Genomic DNA, 16,485 nt, shown 5'->3' with positions numbered 1-16,485 from the left:
AACAAAAGGCCAGAGAAAAGTGAGACAAGTTGTGCGCCCTCCCCCTTCACCAAGCCTGCAGGTTCTCTCCCAGGAGCCCGCACTAGTGATCTCATCAGACTGCTCTTGCAATGAATCAGGGGGGTGGTGGTGGTGGGGGTAGTGACACACAGGCCAGGAGGAGGGGAGTGGCAACTATGACAAGAGAGTTCAATACACAGGATAGAAAGTACAGAGTCCTGCTCAGGGAGGGGAGCGTGAGAGAAAAGCTGAGATGATGCAACACCAAAAACATGGCAGCCAGAGAACAAGGCACAGCACAGGGCTGCAGACAAAACAGGCCCAGGCTCTGCGGGGACCACAAAAAACATCCAGGAGCGTCTGCAACCACGGGAGACATTAAAGAAGGGAAATGTAAGCAGGTAGACACAGTGTATGACAGGATAGCCACACATCGGTGCTCGATCGACCCATACCCAGCACACTTAGCGCCCAGGGCTGCTGGGACCTGTAGTTCCGCTCCAATAGCTCTGAGCTACAGTATCGGCATCACAGGCAATTAGGACTGATGGCCTCCTTGGTCAGGCCAAGTTTCTCTGCAGTGAAGGGGAAACAGATGCACCGGGGCTGCGTAATAACCTTCTATATTAGATGTCGGAAGCGCTAGATGTATCCTGTTCATGGCACCAGCCAAAGCACTTCAAGGAAATTACATTTTCTGGTATAAAGTTAGACGTTTGGTCATTTCTGGGATTTGCAAGAAGCAAAGGTTCACCTTTCACACACTGACAAGACTGGATGATGGATATTAGAGACACAATATCCCTTTAATTGTGGATTAATAAAAAGGCAGAGAACTGAAGGCGCAACTCGGACCGAGCCCACACACACCCATTTCATAAAACAATAGGGAAACGCTATAAAAGGCAGCAATGCAGAAGACAACCCAGACAAGACCGCCAGGTGACTGACACACGGATATAGCCATCCTGTCACAGAGGATCCACGGGGGGAATTTATTAACCCATTTAGGCATAGACGACAGCAACTGCGACACGTTTGGCACATGACCCTTTAAGTACCACATCATTTATTCTGCACCTTGAACTTTTTGCAAAAGTGGTAAGACGCTGGGTTCACACCAGCATCTGGTCTCCTGTCTGTAGAAGATGGAAACCTGTCATGCAGAGTCCGGCCGTGAGCGCCGGTGAGCGTTTTATGCTCTCCACTGCAAAACCTTTTTTTTTTTTTAAACCGGACACAGAGTACTGCATGTCCGACTAAAAAAAAACGGTTTCGCCCCGGAGAGCATAAAACGCTCACCGGCGCTCACGGTTGGACTCTTTTCAAACCCATTCAAATGAATGTGTTTGGAAAGATGTCGGCAGGTTTCCGTCTCCTGCCCGTTTTGTGCAGGAAACGGAAACCTGCAGAACGGAGACCGGGCGCAGATGTGAACGAGCCCTGAGAGCAGGGGGGAAAGCAAGGATGCCTCGGCCTGACAAATTTATAATTTGCACCATAAAACTGGCTTGAGGCATACAGAACAACTGCAATAGATCTTAGGCCCAGTTCACATCTGCATTCGGGTTTCCATTCGGTGAACCCCATAGACTATAATGGGGTTCGTGTGGTTTCCGCACAAAAGATGTAGAGAGAAAAGTGCGACTGGCTGGATTGATCTGCGCATATTTCATGCAGATAGGGAAAAGGAATGACCTAAATGCAGATGTGAACTGGGCCCTAAGTCTGCACTTAATTAAGAGGTCGGAGACTGTCCCCAAAATGGGTCCTTCAGCATCTGACATCAAGTATCTGTGCCCATTTTAACTCCTGTTTCCCAATCTGCCAACAAACTATACACCTAAACCAGGAGAAGACACAGAGAAGCCGGACTTTAGCATAACCTTTATATTCACATGAATGCCTTGGTGTTATCAGCTGCTCGGAAGGACAAGGGGATTATTACACTCAGGAAGGAACATCCTTATGGAGCATCCAGAACACACCGAGGCCTACAACACTACAGACTCATGTGCCAGGATATGCGAGTGCAGCCATTATGTCGCCCAGAAGCAATACATCTAGGGAAGGAGCTTTCTGTAAGGGTGCACGATGCGGCTAATAAGATTTCTGTATGCTTCCATATAAAATCAGAGGCACACAGGTTCAGTAGGAGACTGATTTGCAGACTGGCAATACAGCAGTGTGCATGACACCCCCTACCAGTGCAGAGAGGGAGAAAAAACAGGGTCAATAAAGTGGCTCACTGTTTAGCATGGTCGCCTTAAAACGCTGGGGTCCTGGGTTCGAATCCAACTAAAGGCAACAGCTGCAAGGTGTCTAGTATGTACTATGTGCATGTGGGTTTTCCACATTGTGTGGCCTCAGCCATAGGGGCAACGCGTTATAACCATCTAGGTAACACGCTGTGGTATATGTTGGAGCTATATAAGCCAGAGAGATAGATTTGGTGTATAACACAATGATTGTAAGGTGTGTTACTCTATACACATTACAGAACATTGGAAATATAGACCTAAATGCAATCTGAAGGCAAATACTCAGCTCTTGGCCCAGATACGTCATCAGTCTGACTGGGTGCTGTGTTTTGATGGGTGTGGGGGGGGGGGGGGAGGGAAAAAAAACAAACTGTGCCATATATAGGTATTTACCTTCCAGGTACTGGACCCAGGGGACGTCTGTGCTGTTAAACTGCAATGTGCTTTGCTGTCGTACCGTGCAGTGCTACACGCGTAACATTATTATCCGTCGCCTCCACAAACATGTGGGTGCAAAGTCTGCCATACTTAAAGGAAATCATTTCCATAGTAAATCCACGGTCTCAAGACCTACCCCAAAGAAAGCGGTAGCCCCTGAAACACTTAAAGTTTCAAAGCAGCCATGCACAAGCAGATACCTCATAGACCCCACCCCCCATGTGCTACCACTTGGCAGGGGTTCAATCCCTTCCTTGTAATGAGAAAAGGAAAGGATCAGGTCATCAATAGGAGATTTTCCAACTTGAGTGTGTATGGCGAGATCCTGAATGTTTCTGACCGAAACACGCGGTGCAATTGTCGTATCACATTCAACCGCTCCCTTTCAAGTCCTAAGTGCCTAAGACTTTTGGAAATAAGTTTCTACAGACGGCCATATGGCTGGAATCGCACATGCCATTTTTTTTTCTCCCCCTCTTCAAACCAAAAGGCAGGAGCAGATCCCAGACAGAAGAGACTAAGTCCCTATTCATTTTTTTTCTTTCTTATGGCTCCAATATTGGCATCAGCTAAAAAAAAAATCTGTATGTGTAAATCCAGGCCGCTACTTGTGTCTGCTACATACATATATAATTATCTACAAAAACCAGCATTGGATGTCTGCAGTGGAAAGCGTTCCCCTGAAGAGATCCAGTCTGGTTTATTTTGGAGCGGAGTACAAAGCTCCTAGACAGAGAAAATGGGAGGCCTGACAAAGGCAAAAGCCCTGCAATCCTAGAAGAGGAGCAGAATACGACTGCAAAAGACTGACCCGGAGGAGGAGAAAGAGTAGGCGAAATCTACTGACCAGCAGTGAGTAGGACCACGTATCCTTAGGCCTCTGCACCCTGTCCTGTATACAGCATGGGACAATGGAGCGGCGGGTGAGGCAGCAACACCTACAATCACAGATCCCCATTACTGAGGCCTCGTTCACATCTGCATCGGTAATCCATTCGGAGGAGTTTGCATTGGAGACCCCCCTCCTCAAACAGACTAGCGAACACATAGGCAAGCGGTGTGCAGTGAAAGCACACTGACCCCATAGACTATAATAGTCAAGTACTTTTCTGTCCGTATGTTCCATGCGGAGACCGTGCGAAAGCGCGTCACAGTGTTTGTCGTTGGATTTTCGGGTATGGATTCCACAGTGTGCATGGAGTGCAAGGATCAATAATCCCTAAATTCATTTAACTGTGACATTTAGGAAACATTGTGTGCCAGTCTTAGGAGATTGTATTCTTGTGTACGCTCAAACAGAACCCGTCACAAAGTTTGGGCAACCAAACCGAGCAGCGTGTCCTTATGCTGCTGGTGTTTTGGTAATCTAAGCCCCATTATAGGTGGGAGCTCCCAGAGTCCGTACACGGCGCTGTTTAAGTCTATGATAGTACATATAACTTCCCTGGACACTTGCATCCTCTGCATCAATGCCACAATGCACATGTGCAAGGGGGGGGAGGGGTCTTCTCTGACCAAACAGAGCAATGGATGGGATACAATACCAGAAATGGGGCCCTAAATCCCTGCATCATAAGGACAAGCTACTGGTTCAGGAGACCTAAACCTGGTAAACAGAATCCCTTTAAGACGGCCATACATTAGATCAGCTGATCCCACCAATTTACACAGAAAACCGGTCTGCACATTGACAGAATTTTACAGCCTGAACTCAATCCAGAGACGTAGACTCCTCGCCTCACCGTGGCTGTATATAGTATAAGATCCTAGCATCACGGATCATTATGATGCAGGGTGTCCTCGTCTCTCAACCAGATTCAAGACAGGAAATGCGGAAATAACACGGTCTAGGTTTTCCAACCCATGTGCATGGGGCCTAAAGAAGGTGATCATCTATAGACTATAGGGGTGTGCCAACACTCATGACAGCAGTTGTTATGGAGAGAAGGGTCAGGCTGTCGGATTTCGGCATGTGCAATCCTTTAGCACTGAGGGGATACGGTGCTGTTCGAGGTGTCTGTACACGCATACACGCATGTACAGGCGAGCCGAGAGTCTATCAGAATGGTGGGATTAGAAGATTTCAGCTCACGGTATCTCATCATAACCAACCTTACACTTTATTCAGACCACCACTTTTTCATGGTTCGGGACCAGGAGACCGTTTTCATGGTCCCAATTGATGTATTAAGGTAGTGAACAAGTCCATAAAAAATGCGACTGCACAGCAGTGTATTATGCGAGGTTCACACTGGCGCCGTACCCTTTTTTCTAGACTGAAGGCCAAAGGAACGGAAAACAGACACCAATAAACGATGGACAGAAATAGAGCCCTGTGGACCCCAGTGACTATCCTAAACAAAAAAAACTTAGATGAAAAAGTCTAACTTGTCACATAAGGTCCTGTGCACACAATATAACGCGGCATAGATTCTGACACACAAACTCGTGTCAGAGTCAGCGCTTCAAAACAGAATCCCATTGACTACAATGGGTTCCGTCTTACGCGCGCCACACATTGAAATCGATGGGAGGCTTTTTAACCCATTGATTTCAACGTGTTACACGTGCTAAACGGAAGCCATTGAAGTCAATGGGATTCTGTTTTGAAGCGCTAACTCTGACACGAGTTTACGTGTCAGAATCAACGCCGCGTTACATCGTGTGCACGGACCCCAACGGTCTGCGATGGAGAGGAGAACCTAGCCTTAAGTAAATGAGCCGCCATAGTGTTCGAGTTGCTAAAAAAAACAAAATACTAAGAGTCAGATCACAATTTTGATCAGAAAGACTAAGCTATTACTTATGAAAATGATGGCAAATGGGCTTAAAAAAAAAAACAAAAACAGATGGCAAAAAAATAAAGCCAGCCATGTGCTAAGTATGGCTCAGCCACTGCCTTTCTCCAAGGACCGAGCAGCCTTTGCTAATGGCCGTGGTGTCTTTCCCTGGAGATGGCCAGCACCACTTGAGAGTCTCACATAGCAACAGCAGCTCCGGGGCCGAGCGCCGAACCTTGTGCTCATCATTTATCACAGAAACTCCCATCACGGACATTAATGCGCACTTCATAGGACTGATCCCATATTCTACTCACATCCTATAAAAAACCCACAATGATCATTCAACAGAGAGACAACTCTGACATTAGATGAGGCTCCACACTATTACAGAAGGAGCGATGCATAAGATTACCGCAACACGTCAGCGAGGGGGAAAAAACTTGATCATCGGACCAAGAGCTCAACACAATTCATTCCTGAGGTGCAGTGACCCTTCAACAACTACATAATGGACAAAGGGAGACCCCCCCCCCCCCATCACAAAACTAGCAACATTCTTATAACATCTGTTCCTGTACAGCTATGCAAAAATGTAACCTGAAATAAAATGTATCAAGTATGTATCACTAATAACCAAATAAACTCCATAATCCACCTGATAAGCAGTAACAGGTACAGGACGCAGTAGTCACATCTATCTACAGGGGGACGGAGATAACCTAAACCCCCCATTAGAAGAAACAGTGAACCTACCAGCGGCTCCTAAGGCAAAGCAAACTTCACTGCTTTACATAACCTTGGAGAAGGATAGAGCCGTGTCCACATGGAGATAAGACATATCCCAGGATATTATAATATGTCCAATCCACCAGACGGGAGGCTTCTCTAAACAATCCGCGGGCTGCGAACGGTTAAACCCTGGATACCTCTCATGCGTCCCCTTCTTTCTAATCCACTAGCAATGAAAAACACCTGGCTACGAGAGTCTCCGTATTAACCCTTGCACAGCCAAGACACTATTATCTAGAGGCCAGGTCATGTATTCCCCAGCACAGCCGGCCAAGGGGGAGGGGCTGCAGATTAAATAGGGAATTGTGGATGAAGGATCCAGCACTGTATTTTCACCTACCGAGGCAAGTTTAGATGTAGGACTCGCTTTTTCCCCATCTATATGTCCTATATATTCATAAAGGCTTAGTATTTTGACCCAGGGCTTTGCAATGCAGCCCTAATGCCGGACAGACACCTATTTCTAACCCCATACTCGAGAGCGGTGCCCCAAGTCTTCCTAGTGGGGCTCCTTAGGTTGTAGTAAGTCTGCAGTGCTGGAGGGAGGTAACCAGGGGTGTAGAGGAAGGAGCTGGAGAATTCCTTAAGCACACAGCAAACTCTGCCCGACGTCTACAGGTTTCCAGAATCAAACGTTGAACTGCTGAGTTTCGGGGGGAAAAAAAAAAAAAAAAAAAACATAGCACAAACCATAGCATGTAAACTGAGAAGGAATAGAGAGAGAGCATGAAAGGAATTCCTCGGCTTGAGAACGGGCTGGGAGGGGAGATGAAGGAGGGGAAAGAGGACAGAGATTAAAAACTGCAAAGATCGAATGAAATAAAGGGGGGAGAAAAACTCCCAGAAAAAAAATTACAAAACCGTCAGCGACTCCAGACCAACAATGTGCAACTTTACAGGTGACTTAGGCGGCGGTGGTTGCCAAAAACAAAAGCAGGGGAGGAAACAATGGCGCTTTCTTTATTCTTTGCAGCACTTTTTTAACCATGCAAATCACTTTCTTAAACAATATACAAGGAGATTGGCAAGGCCCGAACTCCACCCGCCGAGCCTGCTGGATGTACAATAGAAATGGTGGTTAAAATAAGCCTGGGGATCCTTCCTCTTGGATACTAAGGAAGGAGGGGGAGGGGGTGGAGGTGTGAATTCCCAACAGCCTCCAGGTACAGACAGGGCTATGGGCGCTGATCAAGACGATAAGGGAAGATGGAGATTAGGAACCAACTTACATAACAGTATGGACGGACTCCCTTATAGTCCAGTAAGCCGCACACTGTAGTCTTAACTCCAAACACCACATACATAGGTACCCCAAGCAGTCGGTGCTAAAGCCCCCTCCCCAAATCCAAAGAGCACACAGCCAGAATGCTAACCCAACTATGGAGGTGCTGATAAACCTCCCTCACACAGACTAAGGGGGCAAACTATTCATTTTACACCTATAAAGGTCTCACCGGATACTTCAGACAATGTTCTTCACCCCGTACAGTTACTATGGATCCATACAAGGATTTTCCATGTGGGACAACATTCAATATGTCTTATACCAGACTGGATGTGCAATGTGTAGTACAAAGCTCACAGCCTTCCCTATATCCAGCTCCCACTGCAAATACATTATACAGGGACCCTAAAATAAGGGAAGCCAGAGACTATGGCTGATCTATGTAAAATCATAAACAACCCCCCCCCCCCCTACCCCAACGGAAGAAACTACCCCACCCCCTCCTATATGGAGCTGCCTTATGGAGCAGCAGCTGCTTCAGGAGCACAGACCTCACCAATGTTATAAGTATTACACAATACAATCCCTAGTACAGTCTGCCCCGAGGGTCTAGGACACCCCATAAACCACATCCCCAGGCTTCTATCCATACACGTCGTGCCCATCATTGCCCTATAGGACCATCCATACCATAAGAAACATAACCCCATGAAAACACCAACAAGCCCTATATGCACAGATCAACTACGCAAAGCCAGGGAGCGCACAAACATCATGACGGTGACCGACACGTCTATAGGGTTTGTGGCAACTTATAGACTCTGCAAAATAAGTGAAAAAACACCAGCGATGTGGGGGAGGGGAGAGGACTGACTATAGCAGGCTCTAGATCTATAAACACGAGGGTAAGGGCTGAATATACAGATCTGCATCACTATCGTGGGGGGAATAGTTGGATTTGACTAACTTTAAGCTATAATACAGGTTATTGGAGATCGTCTGCTTTTATGAAGTGCTATATAAGGCATTGCCTTGGGGGTGGGGGGTAATTATCCTCTAAGGAGGGGGTATTAAGCTCCATGGTATGTGGTATAATACTGGGGGGGGTAGTAGCCGGACTGGATTTACTATAATACAGGTTATCAGGTCTGCACTCAAAGCATTGCCTGAGGAAGGAAGGGGTCACCACGATGGGGGTATTGAGCTCCATGGTGTGAATGTTGGGGGTAGTAGTCATCATGATGGGGGTATTAAGCTCCATGGTGTGAATGTTGGGGGTAGTAGTCATCACAATGGGGGTATTGAGCTCCATGGTGTGACTGTTGGGGGTAGTAGTCATCATGATGGGGGTATTGAGCTCCATGGTGTGAATGTTGGGGGTAGTAGTCATCATGATGGGGGTATTAAGCTCCATGGTGTGAATGTTGGGGGTAGTAGTCATCATGATGGGGGTATTAAGCTCCATGGTGTGAATGTTGGGGGTAGTAGTCATCACAATGGGGGTATTGAGCTCCATGGTGTGACTGTTGGGGGTAGTAGTCATCATGATGGGGGTATTGAGCTCCATGGTGTGAATGTTGGGGGTAGTAGTCATCATGATGGGGGTATTAAGCTCCATGGTGTGAATGTTGGGGGTAGTAGTCATCATGATGGGGGTGAATGTTGGTATATTGGGAGTTAATAGTTGGCTATTCATTACTATAAGCTTCAATACAAGGTTATAAAGCATTAGGGTGGGGGTACTAAACTGTTATACTGGGGGTAGTAGTTGTGTTGGAGATTATAGCAACTTAGAACCCGATCTGTTCATTATAAAGTATTGTTTAGGACGTTGCATGGGGTGGGGGTGGGAGTAATTATCCTCTATGGTGGGGGGTATAAGCTCCATGGCATGTGCTGCTATAGGGGGGTTGTCGCTGGATCTGCATTACTATAAGCTCCAATATAAGTAATAGGATCAGATCTGTTTGCTGCCATAAAGCAGTGCCTGAGGCATTACCTGGGGGGGCGGGGGGGATATGTTACCCTCTATAATTGGGGTATTGAGCTCCATGGTGTGTACTCCTATATTGGGGGTAGTACCGTAGTTGCCTCTGCATTAACATAAGCTTCAATACAAGTGGAATGAGACCTGTGATTTTATAGAGACCTGTATTAGGGGATCGCCTTGGGGGGGGGGATGAAGCTCTAATTGTAGGGGTAGTAACTTATAGTGGAGGGCAGTAAGAAACCTCTGGGGCTGTTATCCTCCGTGGTGCTGGGGGCATTAACTTTTAGGGTGAGGATATTAAGGTCCAGGATGATGGGGATGGGGGGGGGGGGGGGGGGTTATCCTCTAACCACTATGGAGGGGTATTAGGACCACTATAGCACTGCTTAGAGGTATCAGGACCCCCATAAGCCAGGCTGTGACCCTGTTTAGTCTATGATCTGCTCCCTCATAGGATTTGCACTGGTGTCTCCACTCTGCATTATGTTACAGACCAGGTACCAGATTTGGGGTGACATTACATAGCACCCCCTGTACCTCTCCACCCACCAGGTAGTCCTGTCCAACACAAGCAACCAACCCTGGAGAAAACAGTGAAAATCCCCCCAGAGAACCCCCTGGTACCCCCAGAGCCAGGCAGGACAGCAGCTGACAGGAAGCTGCCCCCAGAACCACCCAGGGAGCCTGCAGGAAAACAGCGCGAAAAAAGTGCCAAAAATCAAGTGAAATCTCCTCAGAAAACCTTCCCCCGCACTTACCCGTCTTGGCAGGACCAGGCCTGCCCCACCTGACGGGGCCAAGAACGCGTCCGAACGTCCCAAAGTGCCAGAACTTGCTAGGCCTCAAGTGAAGCAGCGGTGTTTCCTGAGCGCTTCAGCCGAGCGCCTGACACAAACTCCGCCAGGGAAGTGCACGGGGGAGACGTGCAGACTTTGTATATCCGTTGTAGGTGCAGGCTTGTCCGCCGGGGCTCCGTCCCCTTCCTCCTCCTCGGTGCTCAGCTTGGGACACTACTGCTGCTCCCCAGCCCCCTTCAATCCGCATCGACAGCCGCTCCACACGGCCTCCCCTCCCCCCGCCGACTCGCTACCTACACGGGCGGAAACGCGACTGACCACACGGGGATCCCCGGCTTCGGCGGCAGGGGCGGCGGGAACAGTGGGAGGAGCCCTCGGTCACGCCCACTAGCCTGGCTCCTATTGGTTGGCCGGCGCCCAGCTCGCCGCCTACTGGGCGGTGGATGATGTCAATCAGCGCGGGGCTGTCACGCGATGCAGTCACTACCCGCGCACCGAGCTGTTTTCCCACAGTAGGAGGAGAGGCGGCGAGGGGAGCGCACGGGCCTGGCCGCCCCCGTGTATACAGCAGCGGGAGAGTGTATGGTGAAAGTCTATAGGCTCAGCTACTGTATGATACAATGTATGCAATCTTATATCACCTTATATATACTTATATAGGTTCCCTCTTAGTCATAATGAGGCCTTTTGGCTGTCAGGGCATGCTGGGAGTTGTAGTTTCACCACCATTCTGCTATAGCTTAGGGCTACAGAGTGACTTTGGCGCTGACTTATGACCGCCAATGGCGTTGGACTGTGAGGGTGTTGCGACACAATCCCAGCCTGCGCTAAGTTCACACTATCTGTTCTGGTCCATTGGGTAGAATGTGCGGGTTCCCTAAAATAGCGGCCACAGCTAAACCCATGGACTATAATGAGGTCCATTGTTATAAATCCGAAAAATAAACGTGCAGGACTTTGTCGTCAGACAGGCATTGTGCTGAACTCTCCAACTGAGATGAAAGCACAAGTGTGAACCTCGCCTTAGGGTATATTTACACCCTAGGGGGGAATCCAGGCCTTTTGTGACTAGAAAGTGCAGGAGGGCAACCCGATCCTTTGGTCACATGACAATAGTGGTGGCCAAAATGGCCCTGTAGTCCTGACCTTATAGGGTGTATGGACAGGGGTTGCCGCCATGATTTAATGACGTATCAGTAGCAACAGATGGGTGTCAGGTTATCAAACATTCTGGTATAGGAAGCGTAGGAGATACAGACGTATGATGGCGCTGTTGTGCGCCCGGTATGGGCCCTTACTGTGCTGTCATAGGGTGTCCATAGAGCGGCATGTCGTGTGCAGGGTTGTGTTTGCACAAATCATGTAATATATATATATATATAATATTTGCACGTGACCGTAATGTGTATTATAGCAGCAAATTCTATCCTGACCATGGGTCAAAAGACTCAAATTTAAAACCTCATAAGGATCTATGACCCGGAGTCAGAATACTATTTGCAGCAATAATACAGCTGAAGTGTCAAGAGTGGTGACCCCCACCATAAGGGATCGGTGATGCAGTTGGACTTTGTGTACACGAGGCCTAAAACCTACTTATCAATCCAGCTTTTGGCACTCTGAGCCCCTGGTGATGTCCTCAATAAGGAGAGGGCAGAAAGTCTATCGGGTACCTTGGGGGGTGGCTTATCTCCCCTGAGAATAAAAGGATTGATTAACATCCAATATCCTTCTCCCAATATGTGACCTCGGGGGAAGAGTTGGTCACCCCCAATAGGGGGTCATCTAGTCCTGCCGAAATCAAAGGGTTCAGCTCACCTTCATTTAATATGCCGCCCCTGCTACCTCTTGTGTCACCCCCTCTACCTCATAGATTGTAAGCTCTTGCGAGCAGGGCCCTCAGTCCCATTGTGTGAAATGACTTTCTTTGTAATGTATCTTTCTGTCTGGATTTGATCCCTACAAATTGTACAGCGCTGCGGAATATGTTGGCGCTATAGAAATAAAAGTTTATTATTATGTATATCCAGCTTATTATTTGGCAGCTGCAAGTCCACCCACAAATAACCGCCATTGCTCAAGAGATTATACCGTATAATCATGTGATCATTGGCGGCCATGTACATGGGCAGAGAACCTTCAAGAATAATGGTGGCGTGTCTGCTACATATATACATACTTTATTCCATCTTCTTGTGCATTGCAGGCCTCCTGGATTATAGAATGGACGGTCAGACCTGAATCTTCTGGCGTATGTTATATGTAAGTATCACCGATGACCCTAGTCATGTATTTTCTCTTTTAACCTCAGCGCATCTGATTTGCAATTTGTCAAAAACTTTCAAAAAAATGACATTCGATTGTTTGTAAATACGTCAAAAAAAGTAACAGCCATTCTGAGTTAAAGACATTGTATCATCAGAATAGAAGTGATTTTATATTGAACGCCAACGCTATCGCACCGCAGCAGCGTATATGGCAAGGACTTCAGAAAATACTGCAATCTCTGCCCTGCTCTAAAAAACATGAGGCTTGACAGTCATGGATCTTATCATAAACCCCCAGACTGGGATTGTAAACGGCAAGATCTCAGCCATCACCCCTCCTTTATTTCCTGGTAGGGAGGGAGGATGAGTGACTGGAAAGGAGGAGGGGGAGGGGGGGACCTTAGAGGGAAGGTCTCATGTAACGCCTCCTCCTTCTCCAGTGCTGTGTTTTTCTCACACTTCCTCACAGCTCCCCCTCCCCTGTTGGACGCAGGAGTGGGGGGCTCTGAAAGGGAACCTGCTGCAGCATCTATAGGATGAGGAGGAGGACGACAAAATGGGGTTCTGCGTGGGGTCAGTGACCACCTCCCTCTATTGAGGATGGCACTTTTTCGGTCACCTTTATGGATATCATGACAGGTTGCTTGGCTTGCAGCCTCCATCGGCGTGGGGCTTCCGAGGCAGTGCAGCAGGGGCAGGGAGGTTGCTGACTGGTTATTATGAGGGGCAGCTGCATTTCTGCCTTTTGCAAGGTTGCAGCGACAGTAACCTTGTGGTGGGAATGCAGCGGCTACAATGTAGCTTTTATATCTGGGCACAGAACCTCTCCTGACATCCTCATGAGGACGTGCTTGGCACAGCGCCCCGGGGTGGTGATAGACAGACGGACGCACCGACAGATAGACGGGCAGCTTTCCTCCTCCTTCGGTGCATTGGAATATCGTCGTCCCTTCTATCACGTCTGGATATTGCTTTGCTTTGCATTGTTGGTCTCCATATATCATTTTCATATTCTGTTACATACATTTCGCCTATAGACCGGGTTTGGAAATCCGTTTTTTTTGGTGACACAAGAAGGTCTACGTGGCAGGAAGAGGCATGGCTTCCACCGGGTGAGGCACCGTTAACCCCCACCCTATCACCTCCCCGGTCTGACCTGCAGTGTCCAGATCTTTCCTTCCCATAGCTACTACTGGGTCATCATCTTGTGTCAATGATCTGCCCTGTTCCCTTACATGCAAAGACCCCCCCCCTCCCCGGTATATCCTTACTGATCTATATCCTGTATACTCCACCGGTTACTGATCTTTACTAGGCTATATATTATAATAAAATGTTTCTTCTATATATTGTGTCACCTTTCTTTAGTCCCCAGAGGAAGACGCCATCATGTCTGCTTCTGCATCGCTTCTATCCAACTGTATCTACTTGCATGTATTGTATCCTAGGATAGACATGGAATATATAATACATCACCAGCTCTTCTATGTCCCATACTATAACCTATATATAGGAAGACGCCAGCATGCCAGTCCGCTTCCATATCATTTATATCCACTATATCTATTCGCCCTGCTGCATTTTGGGGACTTATTGTGGATATTGTGTTATATTTTAGGTATTTAATTATATAATAAATTTATTTATAAGTTGCTAGTTATCAAAACCGTGCAGGATCTTCTATGTTCCATGATATAACATTATATATATATCCTTCATATGTCTCATGTCCAGTGCCCCTAATATATCCCCGTCCCTTTAAAGGTAACCTCTACAGTAAGATTTCATATATATATATATATATATATATATATATAAAATATGTGTGTGTACAGTATATAGACGTATATATAGCTAGATTCTCCCATTGTGATAGTATCACACGCCATAAGGCTCCAGTCTCCTATTGACTCTGCAGAGTTCGGAGCAGATGTCACAGCTTCTTTTTTTCCCCCGTTGGAAGGGGTTTCCTACCCTAGCTTGCAGGGACTCAGCAAGAGAACAGCACCCTTTGTACCCTCCCCCCTGAAGGTATCAGGTTCTGTAGAGAGAATTCCTTGCATTAGATAAGTCTGTGCCCCCTTTAGATCAGCGCCCCTTCCCCTTTAATACTTTTAGACCAGTTCACTATTTTTAGTTTTTATTTCTATAGTGCCAACCTATTCCATGGCGATGTATACGGATTCTAAGCCGCCCTATCCGCAGTGGGGCTCCAGTCTAATCTTTAGGGATACTGCTAGCCCTAAACCTATAAATCTAACCAGACTAAGTAACTAAGCAGTGAGATTATTGATCCTTTGTAGAATTGCACATAGCGGTGATATGTGCACACACTATATGGCAGTACGTGGGTTCAGATTGCCCCATGTGGCGGTGTAATGCTTCCAGGGAAGTTAAAGGGTTGCCCAGAGATTGACATAGGAGAGGTCATAAGTGTGCGGGGGACCCCACTGATCACAATTCCTCGGTCCCACATCTCCTATTGTGCAATGCTCTGTTCTCTTCATCAGTTCCTGCTCCGGGTGATTGGGGTACAGACGCCCCCATTATCATTATTAGTTAGACATTTATCACCTCAGCCATATGATGCAATGTATCATACAACCCATGGGTAGACCCTCAGTTAGGGGCACACACATGTACAATATACACCCATACAATCTATAGGTCCCTTATTACGTTTCGGCATAACATACGGCTGTTGTGTGCCTGAGACCGGCTGCCTGTTTTGCTATCTCACACACAGTCGCCACACCTGTTTTTAGCCGAAACTAGGATCAGGTCCCAAAATGATAAGGGCAACGTTGTATGCACACAGACATATTAAGATACCTAATACAGTGGCCATATTGTACCTCCCATGGCACAGGTCCAGGACTTGCTTTGATTCCATGTTCATCAACCCTTGAAGTACCAGAATTGCACTGTATGAACTGTGCTTTAGTGCCTGTATATTTTGGGAGGGTCTCACCAGCTGTGACAGGATGGATCTATGTGTATATAGTCTATGACAATGTATAGGCGCTGACTGGGGGAGGGGACGCTCCATTATATGGGAATATCCTGTCTCCAACCTGGCAAACTAATTCATCATCTGGACATGGAGGGAGAAATGCAGTGTGTAGACGCGGCCTATTGGGTTGTATAGATTGAAATCAGGTTGGATTTTAGAGGTATATACAGAGTAGGGCTGTGGCTAGCTTGTGGAACTACAACTCCCAACAAGATGTGACAGCCGCAGACTATGAAGGCAACCTGGGAGTTATAGTGCTGCAACCAAGACCAATTGTGAATCTACAATTCTGAACAACACATAGGAGCCACAGGCAATGAGGGCATGCTGGGAGTTGTAGTGTCACAACAGATCTTGTTTGCAGAACTCTATTTTTTTACAATCCAGATTCACATATTCTTGCCAAAATCCTGCCCCCCCCCCCCCCCCACCCTTCCTCATTAGTGCCCCATCCCCTCCCCTCTTGCCATGGAGCGCCGGTGACACCATGTAATTATCAGTCTGCTATATATCCTGTTATAGAATAACACCTCGCGTACGAAGGCGGAATCTGCACCGCCAATTAATTCACTGATATTGGAGGCAGTCGCAATCTGCTGGCAATGGCGCTGGATGGAATAAACTTGGAGGGAGAGGGTTAATAAAAAACCCACTCACTAGCAGATGTATAGGATACTAGCACGGCTTGTGGTTTATTGACCTGGTTCCTTGTACAGCTGGAGCCCTGGAAAGGGCCAGGAATCCTACACTCTTCAGCTTATAAGGGCATGTTCACACTTGCAGGTTTTGATCATTTTAATGCAGTTTTTGAAGCTCAAATCGGGTATGGATCTTATATAGAACATCTATCCTGTATACTTTATTTCCTTATTTACTATTATTCATATCAATAAACCTGATCGCATTTGACTATACCCTGATA

General features: G+C 47.2%; 1 protein-coding gene across 1 annotated transcript in view; it reads right to left on the bottom strand.

Annotated features, from left to right (window-relative positions):
- SETD5 (SET domain containing 5) overlaps window positions 1-10,568 on the bottom strand; it is a 63,664-nt gene extending 53,096 nt beyond the window's left edge. The window contains exon 1 of the mRNA XM_075287476.1: window positions 10,245-10,568. The gene's annotated coding sequence lies outside the window, so the exon portion shown is untranslated. The remainder of the gene's footprint in view (window positions 1-10,244) is intronic.
- Window positions 10,569-16,485: the final 5,917 nt, after the last annotated feature.

Source organism: Leptodactylus fuscus, chromosome 9 (genome assembly GCF_031893055.1).
Source record: "Leptodactylus fuscus isolate aLepFus1 chromosome 9, aLepFus1.hap2, whole genome shotgun sequence".
In the NCBI taxonomy this organism is placed as follows: domain Eukaryota; kingdom Metazoa; phylum Chordata; class Amphibia; order Anura; family Leptodactylidae; genus Leptodactylus; species Leptodactylus fuscus.
Note: the sequence above shows the minus strand (reverse complement) of the source record. Positions and strands in the feature narration are given on the sequence as shown.